Raw genomic sequence first — 16834 nt, forward strand, 5'->3', positions numbered from 1 at the left:
ATCTAAAATCATTCGGAAACCTTGGCGAGTAAAGCGCATGCAACGGCGCGCATCTTTACGCACTTTATTTGTACGGCCAGCCCCCCGAGCACAGAAAAAGAAAGCACTTATGGCAGTTCAACAGTTTATTTCAATTGGATCAGTTTTTGGTGTTGTTTTGGCAATGTAAATGATCGTTCACGTCTTGCCTGTCTCTTGTGGTCTGGCAATGTTGCTCGTGTAGGAGTTATTAATTCATTAAACTCTCATTTACCCTATGAAATACGGAATCAAAAAGTACTCACCCACCACATCAATTAAATTTTTTTATTTCCAAATCATTATTTATATTAAAGGCCTGCTCGATGAGGAATTTCATACCCCCGAGAAAATTGAATACAATAAGTGTTTTCTTTTGCGCGGTAAAAATTGGAGCTATTGTAGTGTGGAACCAGATTTAAAACGAGTATTTTGCGTCCACCCTATCAGGAATACAACTTCAACAACAACAACAACAACAACAACAAAGCATCACGCCGTTTCTCCGTAAGGGTAGGCAGAGAGGATAGAACGCCACAACACTCTATCTTTGCATACAGATCTCGCTTCCTCTACATTCATACATCTTCTCATGCACGCGCGCCGATTATTCCGACTTTTGACATGTCCATCTTTAAGTATTTGTTGGATTTGGTCATGCCATGTCTTTCTCGGTCTTCCTCTATTTCTGCATCCATCAAAATTCGCATTGTAAATATTCTTAGCCGTTCTTTCGCTGTCCATTCGTTCTACATGTCCAAACCAGCTCAAAGCTCCTTTCTTGATTTTGTCAATTATGGTAGACAAACGCGCCAACCACAACACTACGAGGCAGACTTATATCTATTTGATTTATCTTACATTTGTACAATATTTGACATAATTTCACAAGTGAATGTGGAAATCAACTTACTAGGCAGAATTATCAATATTGCACAGCGTGTGATCGTTAAACCCAGCCGATGATAGAGATTATAAACTCTATAAATGTCTAAACTTCTGTATTCTCACATCGCTGTTAAAAATATGAACATTTTTTAACAAATAAGATAATTTCTTAAATTAATTTCATGTGAAAAATGTTCCTTCATTAACTTGTCTTGTGGTAAATGACAGAACAGAAGTATTGCCTTCCTGATTTTTACTATATTGTATTGATTCCCTGGACTAGCATCCGAAGCGTATGACTGATCACCATACCATCGTGTAACAGATGATCAATATACGCTGAATTTGGCATACTAACACAGTATCCTATGCACCACAGGATGTGGAAAGGGACATGATGATGATTATTATTACTAGTTTCAACACAATCTGCACATTATAATAGTAATAAAAATGATCTGAAGATATTAGGAGCAAACTTAGAAATCTCCATAAAAAATGTAAAATTAGTTATTGATGCCAAAATAAACTATATATGAAAACCTACCTACCTAAATAAAAGCGTAATTAAAAACCGTCTCTAAATCTTGCTAAAACAGGTTTCAATTATTCAACTTGACACAACAAACTTAGCATTCTCTATTGCGTTGGTGAAGCATAATTACAAATCTCTTTTTTCAAAGTTTTTCCCAAATATCTTGGTAACTCCTTCAATGGAGATTTCAAATTTTGCTTCTAATACCCTAATTTATTAATATAACAATTGCTATAATCGACTACATTTTATGTGGTTGTCTGGATTGTGCGTAGTCTGCCTGACTAGGTACAACCTGTTTTAAGGCAGACATTTTTCGATACATTATTAGGCAGACATTATTTATTTCTTTTGCATCACAACGGGCCAAGAGGTTCAAAATGGGTAAGAACAAATCACATTTTTATTACAACTTAAATAACTTCTTTCTCTGTACTTTTACTTAAATCTTAAGAGGAAAGGTGACCTGACTTTTCTTTATACAAACATATTCCTGTATTTTCTCCCTGGATTATGGCACTAGAGTAGTAATTTTTTCCCACTCGTATTTACCATTGGCGTGTCTATCCTTTTGCTTTTGTGATAAAATGTTTCTTATAGGAGCTAGGACCATCCAAAAACTCAAAAGCCCCCAGTTTTATCTGCCGTCTTAGGACGTACGCTATACAAATATAATTAACAATTTTAAGAATAGGCACAGAAAATTTAATTTAAAAAAATATTGAAAACGGTTTAGTTTTGGGGTGCGGGAAACGGGACAACAAAACCTCAAATATAATCAGTCCAATATCAGATATGCATCTGCGAGAGAGTGACAGAAGAGTGTTAAAATACTTATTCATCAAATTTCTCTGACACATATTTTTTTACGAACTTATTCAGTCCATTTAAAAACAGTAAATACATATCTTCTTTGTTTTATAATATATTATGTACAATATAGGTACAATTGAAATAAAATACAACTAAAGAAAAATAAAATTAGGACAAAAAATTTTAAACAATCATTACTACCTCAAGACAAGATCTGGTCCATCTTAGTGATTGTTTAAATCTAGAAAGACTTACACCAAAAAAGTCCAGATCCTGTCTCGAGTTTACAATGTTACACAATCGGGACATCGTTGCATGCAATCAATACTGTAGATAGATCTTTACCTTAAACATTTGTTTCTTTTTGTATAATCTTGATATATGTATGTGTATGTATGTAACGTGTTGTGTTGTGGAATACTTTCAATCAAACATATTCTAAAATAGGTGTGTAGATTTTTTGTATTGTCTTTTTTGGGTAATCCCGTGTACACATCGTCATTATTCTATGTCCGCTCCCTATTTGGAGCATACTGTGTCCACAAAGATCCTCCAGGTATCTCTGTCGGCTGCCAGCCTCTCTGCATCGTCTCAAGTCAGGTTCGCGTCCCGTTGACATGAACTGCTGACAAACAAAACATCATGACAAACATCAAGAAGCTGATGCCGTGTAAAGTGGGCAAGCCTGGTTAAGGCTCTCGAGGGGCGTGTGAGATCAACCTGCACAGAATCACCCAAAAAAGATGATATGTATTGATATTCTAAAATGGTATAACATAGTTTTATTGTATAAACTAGGGTAAGTCTAAAAATTCACAGATTGAAGACTGGGGTAAATATGTAGAAAGGTGGTATTTTTTTTCCATTTCAATATATCGGTAGTCGGATGGCAGAAGGGACCATCTGTAATTTTTTATTATTAAGTGTTTCAGTAAATACATATAGAAAAAAAACAGCATTTAGAATGGTAATTGACTATTGAAAAGTGACACTAAAATATTTTAGTTTGTGGATTGAAGTCTTGAAATTGAGTCTTATTTTAGCTCTCTGAACATTTTTGAGAATTACAGATGGTCGCTTCTGCCATCTGACTACCGATATTCTCCTTTAAAACATATACATTGTTCAAATCCTTCAATTAATGTATTATTTATACCCTCGAAAAAAAATGTTTTGTCACTGTAAATTTCTTTCCTCGAAGATTAAATGTTTTTTTAGAGTAAATGATAATCGAACGGGGCCAGGTCTGGACTGTGGGCAGGGCAGTTTTTTTTATTTGAAATCTATTTATTTATAAATCCTTACGGTTTACATTCATTTAATCAAATAATTTTCCATTTTTAAATTCACATTCTACTGTAAATGATAATATTTTAAACATGTTTTGTAAATGTTTTCCGAGTCTTTTGTTTAGTTTTGTCTGGTAGTTTACTGTATAATTTCAGTCCCTGGTTTATAAGTCTCGACTGTTTAATGTTTGGAAGCTACATTTGTAAAAAGCAGTCATTGCAACATTGTTCTTCTGCACGGGCATGTTGTCCTGGAGAAGCAAGACACTTCGGTAAATTCGCCTCTCCTTTTCTCCTTCACAGCTGTTTTAACTGCTCCAGTAGATTAGCTTAGTATATTTCGGTTTTAATGACATCATTTTCCTCATAGTAAATCAAAACAATTCCCTCTATATCCCAAACAACAGTTGTCGTGACCTTTCCGGCCGATTGCTGCCGACCATAAACTTCTTGGGGAGTGGTGAAAACTTTTAATACCGCTACATGGAATATTGTTTCGATTCAGGCTCGTAATGATGAATTCACATTTCATCTCCGATAACAATCTGATCTCAGTAGAGGTCTAAAAAGTCGCAGGAACTCTCTACGCACTGTTGCTTTTGAAGCGGCGTACGACCTTTGACATACTAAAGTGTTTTTTTTATATTTCAAATAAACATTTGGATTCCAATTTTAAATAACTGAAAAAAAAAGAAAGTCCAGTTGTGGTAGAGCGGAGTGCAAACCTCGGACCTTTAAACCCTGAATCCACGATACCACGGAACTACAACCTGATACGTATGAAGTAGTATACTCAAAATAGATGTAGATGATACTTTTACTATTTCTGCCAACTGCCTTTTCTTCAAATGGGAATCCCCCAATGTTTTACAACTTTTTCAATCAAGTTTGATAAAGTGGCCTCAACAGGCTGTCCAGGGCGAGGGTCGTCTTTAATTGACTCTCTGCAAAGGGAAATACTATCCAATTAATAAATAATACATACTGCTGACTTCTTTTTCAAAATAACACGCTGTGTTTATTATGTTTAGTGAGAAATTTTACGACAACTTGAAACACAATTTTATCCATACTCGGCATTTCTCCCGGATTGACGCACTTATCCAGGTGTAACTTGGAAACTAATTCCTCGTTTATGTCAATACTTGCTATATATTATACTAGTGACTCATCACACCATTTACTCATGCAAAGTAGTACCCCCTAACCCGCTGGCAAACTTTCCATTCCTCGAATTATTGGACTTACCCTCGTATATAATATTAGTATTAAATGTTACATTCCTTTTTTTAAATGTACAAGTTTACGAAGGCTGACAACACCAAATACATGATGTTATGTCAAAATTATTAAGGGCCATACAGCCTCATGACATAATATCTGTATAAAATAAACTATTTTTTTTTAGGATTTTGATGTTTATGCTATTAATTTTACTTATGAATTTATTGCTGGCTTTGAATGAAAAAAAATCAATTAGAATTGTAAATCCAATTGTGGATTATAATAAGTTAATTTACAATTTTTCCTTATCGTAGAACAACGACATATGTGCAAAGATCTCGACATTGACTTTCTTTTAAATTTGATCTTGAAATGGTTATATAAAGGCTTTTATATTCCAGGTTTGAAAAAATAAAATAGACACAACTAATCAAAGTATCAAATGATATACTTTGACACTTATTGTATTGTTCTACGTTGTTCTACGATCATGATGAATTACTCATGATATCTATCTAATACACCTTTTACAGTCAACGTTTTTTTCTTTTTAAATTTAGTTTTTGATTGACCAAATGGAAAATGGTTTTCAGGCGTTGCCTAGTTGATGATTTGGTTCAGCCGGATTAATATCACCCGCATGATAAAGGTTTTAGCTCTTTTATTTCACATAAGTCAACAGATGGAAGAGTTGAGGAAATGTGGATGTTTAAACATAGGCAGAATGGTGAATGTAACACAGTGTGTAAAGTGGCTACTCAAACCAGCCAGTGACAGGTCATAAGTAAATGCCTAGACTTCCATATTCTCTTCTTAAAAAGATTTTCCCTCTCTGTTGCAACAAATTTTGATCTAAAAAGAATATTTTTTTGTTAGTATGGTGGGATTTTACGTGGGCACAATTCAACTATTGATTTTTGTTAGATATTTAATCTATTTTTTTTCTTCACTTATGTAACAATGATTCTAATCCCATCACAATATTTTAATTTTAAAATAAAAATATTTACAATGAATTTAGATGTTTCCTCATATATTTATTTTTGTATTCTAAATGTTAAAATGTACAATTTAAATTAATATTTTTACAATAAATGTTTATGAATAATATGTATCATGTGTTATTACTGTCCTTATTCTCATTTTGACTATATAATTTTAATAAGAAATATGTGACCTTTGTACGACCTGTCAATAACATAACCTTGAAATATTAGTGAATTTTTATCAGTATACATAGAATTAAGAATAGTCCAGAAACCGCATACGCACATCAAACAGAAGGCGACAAAACTACTCATAAATGAGTAGGTTAACATTTTGACCCATTAGTTTCTTTGTAGACGTCGCTCAGTACGCAACTCCTGATTTGAATTCAACTATGCTGTGTTGTGTCCTTTTAAAGTGTAGAAATCTAATGAAAATTGAACCCTCGGATTAAACAACTCTGTGGTCGACATTTGACTGACATTATCTTTAAAACATCAAATATTATTTAACATGATATAAAAATATCGGTTTTATGTCAAATAAAATTTGTTTTATATTTTAAGTTTAAAGTTCATTATTTCAATTACTCTTATTAAGTGACCCTTTACTTATCTACTCTGTTGTGTCAATCAATATTTCCGCAAGCACAATACAATTTTAGATAAATTAACAGACTGCTTTTTTTTTACCTTACATTTGTGTTATGATTATATTTTTTCCCATCGTGCAACACTACGCGGCGACATCACAAATGCGCGCGGCGAAAATGGGGCATAGTGGGGGGATTATTGGACACAGTCCGATGTATTCAAATATGATTCTACGCTCCTTCTGGACTATTCCTAATTCTGTCCGTATAATATATTCTTTTGTGTGTGAAAACGCTGAGTTTTGAGCCGAATAAAAGTCATTTGCGGCGAACGTAGATTTTTCACATTTTTGGGATGAATTGCCTACATATATTTAAAAGAAGAACCTCAGAGTAATAATTCTCTAGAAAAGCCACTAAGCTTTGCATAGAATAAAAGTGTTCCAAATTTTTGGTTTAATTTTGTGTAACAATTCTTAACTTAAGTACCTATGGCCAGTTGTATTGCTGTAATCTGAAGCTAACTTTGTGGTCAATAATCATAGAATGGTTATTCTCCTTATGGGCTATTTCTCTAAGATTATAACCATAAACAAGAAGTACTGTATATTTTTATAATTGTCCTTCTGTGTCTCTTCATCATCATCATCATCATTACATATCCGCTCCCCTAGTTGGAGTCGAAAAATCAATTCATTCAGAAAAAATAAACATCACTTTCCAGGTGACACAATCAGGTTTTTCTCACAGGAAACTAAGTCCTCGAGTTAACTAGTATTGACAGTTTTAGTAATAAATTGGTTTCCGTCAGCTATCACTGAAAACACCTAGAATACCATCTTCTTGTTTTTTCCTTCCTGATTCATGTCATTTAAAAAAAAGCTTCAAACATATCTTACAATAAACCAAATATTACATAAATAAATACTCTTACTTTTGTGTGAAGACATGGAAAAAAGAAGTTAGGGATTTTTAACACTACAACTGTTAACGAAAAGGCGGACTGTAAATGAAAAACGAATTTCATTCAGTTTTGTGATAGGGAAATATTTGAAGAAAGGATAGGAACATGGAATGGATACCTACCTTTAATATGATCTGAATGTTCTTCAATTTCAAGCACTGGATGACAAAATGCACTATAAAATGTAACAATATTTTCAACGGCGCGCGACGAATCCAACCACTTTTTATCCAATTTTATGTGAAGTGAAAAATGTTGTTTGGTTTTTGTTCTAAATCCGAATCTTCTAATTTTGAATATCTTCTACCTTGATGTAAGGCAGGTTCCATAAGGATAGGTCAAGGGAAGGATGGAAAAGAAAGGTAATCGGACAGGAATAGTATTGATAAATGCTGTTATTTACTTAACAACAACAGGTAGGTATTTAAAAAAAAAAAGATTTTTTATTTATATTTATTAGTTTACATCTACACATCCATTAGGCCTTTGAATTATTATATGCTTAAAAAGACGCTTTAAGTATAATTCACACGTATAAGTTTTAAAAAATTAAACAAAGTTGTATTCAGCAACTGACAGAAAGCATAATAGAGTAAAGTTTCACCATGCTAAGTTTATTTCAGTAACATTGCAATGCTTCTTTTTATTTTATTTGTCAAAGGGTGGCGGAATCAGTCACCGACGTATTCCAAATAGACACGTTATTTCTTTACTGACCATCTGGCGCAGTTGGTTAGATGACCAACTGTGAAACTGGCGTCGCGGGTTCGATCCTGCCAGTTGCGAGAAAAAAATCCAAGAAATATTATTTTCACAATTAGTCTGGGAGTTGCTGTGTATTTTCAGAATCTACTGCCATATCTACTCTTTCCCACCTGCTGACGAGCCTCTAAAATAGAGGGTTAACGAGTTATTCATTTAAAAATAATTAAAAATCAAATATCGCATTCCCCTCTAAAATTGGAAATAAAGAGATGCAATACATATCGAAACATTTGTGGGAGAAAGATACAGCAGAACCTCTATATTTGTCATTAATCTGTTCCTGTGGGTCTAATGAATAAAGAATATTATTTCTTCCAAACATGTCCAGTTATAGGTTACTGACGAAGATACTTTAAATGTTCATGCAAATATATTCATTTTCGTACACAAATATCGATTTTTCTTTATAGACAGTTATACATAACTCTGTTACTTTCCCATTGTAATTGGGGCCCTGAAACGTCAAATTATTTATGCTCATAACATGTCTATTTGGTTTTACATCATTGGCATGAAACATACTTTATATTCTATGTCTTATGTTAAAATAACACTCTGTCATGCTAAGAGTATAGATAAGGGTATGGTATTGTAGAATTTTCCGGCTTAAATTTCTTGAATTTCAACTGACAGAATACACACTGCTTGAATTAGAGCGACATAAATAAAATGGATGAAAAAATTCGGAGTAGGTAAACTGCTCGAGTCGACAACCAAAACAGCCTGAATGGACCAACTGCTAGAATCAGCCATGTTTCAAGTGACAAGTTGTCTGAATTAAAACTGTCAGAACAGACAATCTGCTTTAATTCACATATGGAAAAAATAGGCTTCTTAATATTTTCTCTAAATCTTGAGTAAAAATATCGGCAGATATTTTTTTGTCACATTTTAAACTTGTATTACTTTAAATATGCAGTGCCAAATAACGGAGTAAAAAGAATTGCATACAATACCCTCTCTTGACATAAAGATTATTAAAATGACAATAGACCTGCCGCTGGTAAATTCAAACGAATATTCATTTCATTAGCTTTCAAATATCATTTGGAAGTAAGACGTTTTTTTTCTCGTAAGATACTTACAAATCACATTCAAAATAATATACATTTTTGTTCGCTTAAATTGACCTGTAGCAAGGCATTATATTATATAAAGAATATTGCAAATTGAAGCTTTCAATCCTTTTCTTGGCAATGTATCCTATAGGATACATAATACATTATATTTTTTTCTAATAAACGAAAACACGAGTAAAAGAGTATTTAGTTAAAACTGCTTTACCATATTTTTCGTTCTTAAGTGCATAATCACAATTTTGGTTAAACCAAAAAATAAATTGTTTGGGATTCAGAATATATATGTGAAAAAAAATGTATTTTCGTTTTGCCAAGATAAGGGTTAAACAGAGAAGTTTTGAGAGTTTAAAATAAATAAGCGTTATTTACCACCTAATGAGGTGAGAATAATGTATTCTGAATCGTATTTTACGTAGAGGGGTCTACAAAATTGAAACCTTTTAGTATGACGTATTTTTAAATCGAATTCCTTCACGTCGGATTAAGTTCTGTGGATGATTGGACAGTATTTCAACAGATTTGACAGATATATAAAGACTAAAAATTGAAGTAAATAACCAGTAGAAAGTCTAAGATATTCAAAAGTAAATAGATGTGAGCTCAACTCGACAGTATAAGATTAATTGCATGTACAAGTTAAAAAAATATATGCAAAGTCAATAAGACATCAGAGAAATATATGTTTTACATTTTTATACATAATACACACAATTTCAGAAACTAGATTTCACTTAAAATAGGATAGTCATTGATGCAATACTTCCAAATAGATAATTCCTTATAGGAATCATTAAAATTTGATAATTTTTCACAATATTTAAAAGTTTTACAACATTTATAAAACACACAGAGATTTAACTCGCTAGGTTTTACAGATAACACTGTTTATTCATTTTTACAATCACTATCAAGTAGGATGTTAATATATAATATCTACAGTAAAGCATTTGTTATGGCCAAATACGTTAATCCCACTAACTATATAATCCAATTCACCATTTCATACATTGCTCAGGTGTTTATAGATTCCCGATCTAAGTTAGTGGTTTTAATTACGCTTGGAAAAACTGCCATTTTTATGACTGACATTGTCAACTCTGAACAAGTGGCTTTCCATTACATTTACTTTTCTATGCCATTCATCAGCATTAGTTACAACTATTATTAGCTAAAAAACGGCACAATTGATTAATTAAAGATTTCACAAGTCTGTATGAAAATTATTATGCCAATTTTATTTATGTTCGTAGACAGTGGATTTTTAATGTTTCATTTTATCAATAATGTTAAAATTAATTTTATAAATAGAAACATGAGTTTTGATCAGTGACCATCGGGCTGTCTGACGATGTTGATTTTGAAATAAAGGCATGCGTTTTCCTTATCAATCAAAATATAATTCCACTAAGAAATGTCAGGATGCCAATAATGTTTTAATCATTGCTGCCTGAGAAAAATTCAATTCATTCAACCTGTATCAATGAGTGTGATTTTGAGCTTATAGTGGTGAATTCATTATTTTTTATCTATATACGCCCAGAGACTTTTACATGACAGGTATAAAATTAAAATTGCAGAGTATTTGGTATTACAATTTGGTATGTACAGTGTCTAAAAACTGACAATGGAAAACGAAACTCAACAATTTCTTCATACTGGTTTCCGAGCCGGTGCAGACGATTGTAGAATTTACAAAATAATTCTATCTACCAGACCAGCAATCTTGTACATTATAACTGATATAATTGTTTATTACAAAATCAAGATGAGATCTTCGTTTGTTTTAAGCTTAGTGGGATTAACTGACCGAACAATTTACATCATAAGCAAAAATGTGTACAAACTAGTAATAAATTTATTCTATAAAGCCATCACACAGATGAGTGACACTACTTACGCCTAACTCCTAGAAAACAGTCAATTATTAACGTATTTCAAGTATTCCTTGGTTTTCGTTGTGCTAATATTACATAAGTGAGAACATTCTCATACAGATTAACAAAGCAAACATTTAATCAAATCAATTCCATCGTTTTACATCACCTGCATTTTATAACATCGATTTACTTCAATTTGGGCTCCGTGAGACATCTTCGTGCTACAGTTCGTAACAACTTTTGGCATTTTACAAATTAACACTCTGAAAAGTCAGAATACAGTACAAGTGAGATGAAATTCTACATTCCACAATGATAAATACATATTTGTCAAAACAGCGTAGAATCCTTTCAAGATACAATAAAAACTATCAAAAATTCGATTCTAATTAGATGTCTAGTTACTTATTATTGTAATGTTATTGTTTAGATTGAGATATTTTCTACTATAACAGAAAATACACAGATAAACTTCAAAGGTCAAATATGTAATATACGTTGGGTGTGACTCAAATCTCAACAAATTACTTTGTTACTGTTGGGTTTTCCTAATTTGGCTATACATGCAATATCCCTAGCAACAAGTTTGTGTGAGCTACAATAAGCAACAGGTGCTTCACAGACATTGAACACACTCAAAAATCATAAGATCCTATTATTTAAACATTTATATTTTGGGCTTTGATTTCTTTCACATTTTAATCAAATTGTCGACATCTCAATAATCGAGCTGACAAAATTAAGAGTAATGAATAATAATTATTGACACATATAACTTTTTTGGTGTCTTAGTAAATCTTTCATAAGATATCGTACATTCGCTTCGAATATGATTTTTACAGTAGATTTTACCTAAGTAGAATTACAGAAATTTAACAATTTATTTTTAAGAATCGATATGTCGATAACCTTTAAAATTTAAACCATCACTATGCAAAATGAACTGCGCAAGTTACAATTAAATATGATATTATACAGATGCAGTATGGCATTACATCTTTATTTATATTTAGGTGATCAAGTTGATTTTCGTTAATTAATGAATGAATTCAGCATTAGCCTATCTAAAGCATAATTATTATATAATGATCTTATATATTCTTAGGTAAATGCAAGTTTTAAAGTTCATTTCTTTGGCTCCGAAATAATGTGAGTTTCGATACTACTTTAGTTTCAAAATATGCCACATTTTAAATACCAAAGAATTATAAAATACAGCTATAATAATCATACTAAAAAAATTTGTTGAGCACATACAAGAAATAAAGACTTACAACAAAAATAACTGTCTTTACCGATAAGTTTTGATTTAGAGATATCATTTGTATTTTATAGCTATTATCTGCTTCAATTTATAATGATTTAAAAACTATGACATGTGTTACTATGTGTTTTAACTGAGGTGTGCTGGTATTAGTTAATTTTATAGATGAAAATTGATATAATATATTATAGCTTGGAATTGTTTTCTAATTTGAAGTCATTTTATGGGCTGCGTTAAACAGTATAACACCAGAACCCATATCACAAAACAACAGTAAGAGATTGATCCATGGTTGTACATATAAATACATGTAGAAAATTCTAATTTTTTATTTGAAAATGGGAATATTCATATGAAATTTCATATACAAATAAACAAAAAACTTGAAACTGGCCAGTAAACTCTAGAAGGTGGTGAATAAAGCCATAATAAATTATATGTATAAATATTTAAATTTTACTAGTGTATGTAGGTGAATCTCTTACTATGGCCATTAGTCATTAAAATAGGTACATTATTAAATTATAAGTCATTATTTCAAGTATGTTTTAACAGCTAATGGTAATTAGTTAACATTTGTTTCAAAGAAACGCTACAACCTGAGAGATTCGTTCAAAAGAAATGACAGTTTCTCTAGTAATACGAAATAGTGTATTTTGATTCCACATTCGACTGATAAGCCTCCCTTAACTACGAACATACATGACCAACATGTAGACAGTCTTATTTTGATATATTTCATGTCAAATTTACATTTATAAAAAATATTTTAATTTTTTTCAAATCACATCGTCATAATGAAAATACTTACATTTTCAGGTTATTCACAACCCAATGCAAGATGCCAAATTAAAACCGCCCATGTTTATAACAATTTAAACAATTTACCGACATCATCTCTGCGCACTCTCTCCTTAATTACATTGTTATATATTACAACGTTAAATAGACAAAAAATACTATAAAATGTTCGGATGAAGTCATAGAGCGGTGTCAATACAATTATTATACAAAATATGAATGACCTACGTGATAATATATTACAAAAATGAGAAACATTTGTGAATGATTCGTTTTATGCGTAAACTATGCAAATAATGTTTTTCATTGATCGAGCAGGAAAGTAGAAAAATATTTTTATAATTGCATGCAAAAAGTGACTCAAAACATCAATAAGTCTATGAGAAATGTGGAAGCTTTACAAAGTGTTTTTGAGCAGATTATAATGTATTTGAATTACAAAAAAATGTATTGTGAGCAAATTTCCTTTAGAAAAATAACGGTGGCGAATTTCTATTTTTCAAATAAAGGTTTTATTTTTATTTATAAATATTATGGTATCATACACGCAAAATCAGATTTTACATAGTTTGAGTAATGCGTTTTCAATTCAGCATAAACAATGTCGATAAACATGACACTGGAAAAGCATAAAATCTTGTTATACAGCGCCGTTTCATTTATTTAAAAAAAAACTTGTTCGGAAGTACCAGCTCTCGATCAAAAATCTACATTTTTTAGATAATTATTGCTCAATTTTTTGAGAGATTTTAAAATATATGCGTTTAGATACTAAATTTCTAGTGGGGCTAGATAACAGTGGTGAATCACAGCACAGGCTTAACAAAAATCACATTTATTTGTTGTGATTTCATCAGGAATGTAACCCAGAGGGTTAGGCAAACCTCTCAGCCACTATACAAGGGGGCTGCCTGTTTTTCTACAATCGTGCATTTGTTGCCATTATAATTGTAAAATTTAATCGAAAATTAATTTGTCACACATCTTGAGTGCCCCTCATTGATCAATTTAGTATTAAAAACTGTACAAACTATCATAAATATACAGTTATTATATTTATCATGTACTAGAACATAAAATAAAAATAATTTAAATGAATGCCTCGACACGGGTTATGCCCAGTGAGGTGTTCATATAGAAAATAAAATGTTTTATATGAAATAAATAAATAATATCTGTCATATATCTACCTAACTAAAATCAAATCTATGACACATCAATAATTGTATATCCCTAATTTATTTATGATTTCTAAAATTATCTAAAATATGTACTAATCTAAACACCCATTATTTCTATATTAATTTAACAATATTTCGAGAACGTCCACATCATTTTAGACAAGTTCTGAATTTTCTCCAGATAGGATAAATATCAATAATAAAATATTTTCAACAGAAATGAATGTATTAAGTATGTGGAAGTCCAGGCATCTATAGAGTTTATAATCTGTCATCGGCCGGGTTAAGTGATCACTGTAGGCTTTGCGTATTATTCACTATTCCACCTATAGGTAGCTGACATCCACATTTACGCATGTTAATTACGTGATTATGCCTTTCTAACCCTTGATGTTGAAATTGTCAAACGCAATGCCTACTAACAATGCTTTCACTGTGACTTGAATAAATTGGTGTAGTTAATAACCTTCAAATGAGCGGTGCTGGATGCCTGATTGTGGAATTTATCTTTTGGTGACTTGTATGAAATGCTATAGACTTTTGTAACTGAACAAGTAAACACAGTTTTTGCTACCATTTGTGTTTTGAATACTGTCATAAGGACGAATGAAAATATCCTACAAAGGTCCTCCACATAATTTTCCAAACTCACAGTGAAATAAGTACAGTTAAATTCAATTAAAATTGCAATATATGAAATTGAAACTGGTGTAAAAACCAAACATACATAAATTTAAAAAATGTCTGTGGGCAGAATGGTGAATGTTCACTTAACCCAGCGGAAGACAGATCATAAGCTCTGTAAATACCTAGACTCTCACAGCTTCATCTGCGTTGAAAATATCTAAGTATTATGTATGTATTTTAACTATAAAAACAAAATAATGTTGTAATGATAGCTTTTTGAGTAAATAAGAAATTTTGAAATCGTGTATAAAAATATTGCCTACCATGCAAGAGGTCTGTGAACTTTCCAAAGTATTTTTAATTTCCGATAGTAAAATTATACCAACGGTAAAAAGGCAATGACTATAACCGAAATTGAATTATATATACAATTTTTCTGAAAATTTCAAGCTGCGTCGTATGAGCCGACACCTATGCAAATCAGACATAAATTTTGGTGTTCACATCGAAAACCCTCTGGTATGACATTCATAAAATCAATGGACTTATGTCAAATAAAATTGGACTTATTTTGAAGAATGTCTTTGTCATACATATGAATACGGATAAATATCCTTCTTCTTCTTCTTTCTCAGCCTTTTTCTGTTCACTCTTGGACAAAGGTCGTCTCCATTCAGCTCCATGTCGCCCTATTTTGTCCAGACTGCACCTGGGTCACGTCGATATGCCGGTCTAGGTCATCTTTCCGCCTTAGTTGTGGTCTACAAGTCAACAGGCTTTTTGTCTATTTCTCATCCAAGCTTCTGGATACGTGGCCTGCCCATTGCCATTTTAGGGTCACCATGTGGTGAATGATATCAGTAACTTTCGTTCTTCTTCTTCTCACCTCTTTATTTCTGACTCCTATCTCCCGAGCTCATCCCTAACATGGCTCTTTGTGTCACTCGTAGTTTCTCATCACTTTGTTTGGACAGTGTAACCGTTTCTAAGCTATATGTAGAAACCGGCAGCACACATGTTTTATATTATACATACTTTCCTCTTCAGGTTGATGGGTACTTACCGGTTTTTCAGAATAAAGATCATTTGTCCAAAAGTTGCCCAAGTAATCCAATTATTCTTTTAATCTCTGGTTTTCTCGACCTCATCATCATCATCATTCCCTTTCCAGACCTAATATTGCATAGGGCATTGCATTGGTACACAAATCTCGGCATTTCTTGATCATTTATGTGACATGAAAGTAAGATGATTAGTCTTATGCCTCAGGTACCAGTCCAGGGACTATAAATATTCTTGTGTGAAAACACCCTTTTAAATAAATATTTCGTATCAACCATGTCGAGAATCGAACCCGAGACCTCTTGCGTGGTAGGCAAACCCGCAGACCACTACACCATGAAGTGCTTAAACTGCATTCATAAATTAAAACAGCCAAATTTATTTGTAGTTCTGGGGGTGCGATAAGCATGTGATAAACATTGTTCTGAAGCAAACTATACATAGAATTAATAATGGATCTTTTGCATGCAAGAACATCGTGCTAAAATTTGATCAGCTATCTATTTTTACTAAAAAATGTGTTGAAAACCTGACAATTTATTGTCTTATGAATAACAATTATTTTACCCTAAAAACATTTAATATTGCTTCGGTTATATGGTTTTGGTTTGTGTTTTGCTAAACACATATTTATTGGTGTAATCTACTTTTTATTATATGTTAAATGACTTAAAATAGGTATATTTACCACTATTCCACAGAAATTTTAATGGCATTGTCTCAATAATTTATGGTTTCAAATAAGGGTCGGGCTAAATGGTATTAATGTTATAGTCGAATGAAACGCAAAAACAAAACACACCAACATTATTTTAGAATAAATTATACTATGGCTTATAATTAAAATAAATATACATATTAAAATAAA

The 16834-nt window shown here is 31.8% G+C and overlaps 1 long non-coding RNA gene across 1 annotated transcript; it reads right to left on the reverse strand.

Moving 5' to 3' along the window:
- Positions 1 to 1099: 1099 nt before the first annotated feature.
- On the reverse strand, positions 1100 to 11875 carry LOC148275369 (uncharacterized). The gene is made up of 2 exons (XR_015824045.1): positions 11198 to 11875; positions 1100 to 2876 (listed from the first exon to the last, which is right to left on the reverse strand). It is a non-coding gene; the product is annotated as an uncharacterized LOC148275369 (long non-coding RNA).
- Positions 11876 to 16834: the final 4959 nt, after the last annotated feature.

This window comes from Micrasema longulum, unplaced genomic scaffold (genome assembly GCF_059751315.1).
Source record: "Micrasema longulum isolate JH-2025_06_02 unplaced genomic scaffold, ASM5975131v1 h1tg001441l, whole genome shotgun sequence".
Taxonomy (NCBI): domain Eukaryota; kingdom Metazoa; phylum Arthropoda; class Insecta; order Trichoptera; family Brachycentridae; genus Micrasema; species Micrasema longulum.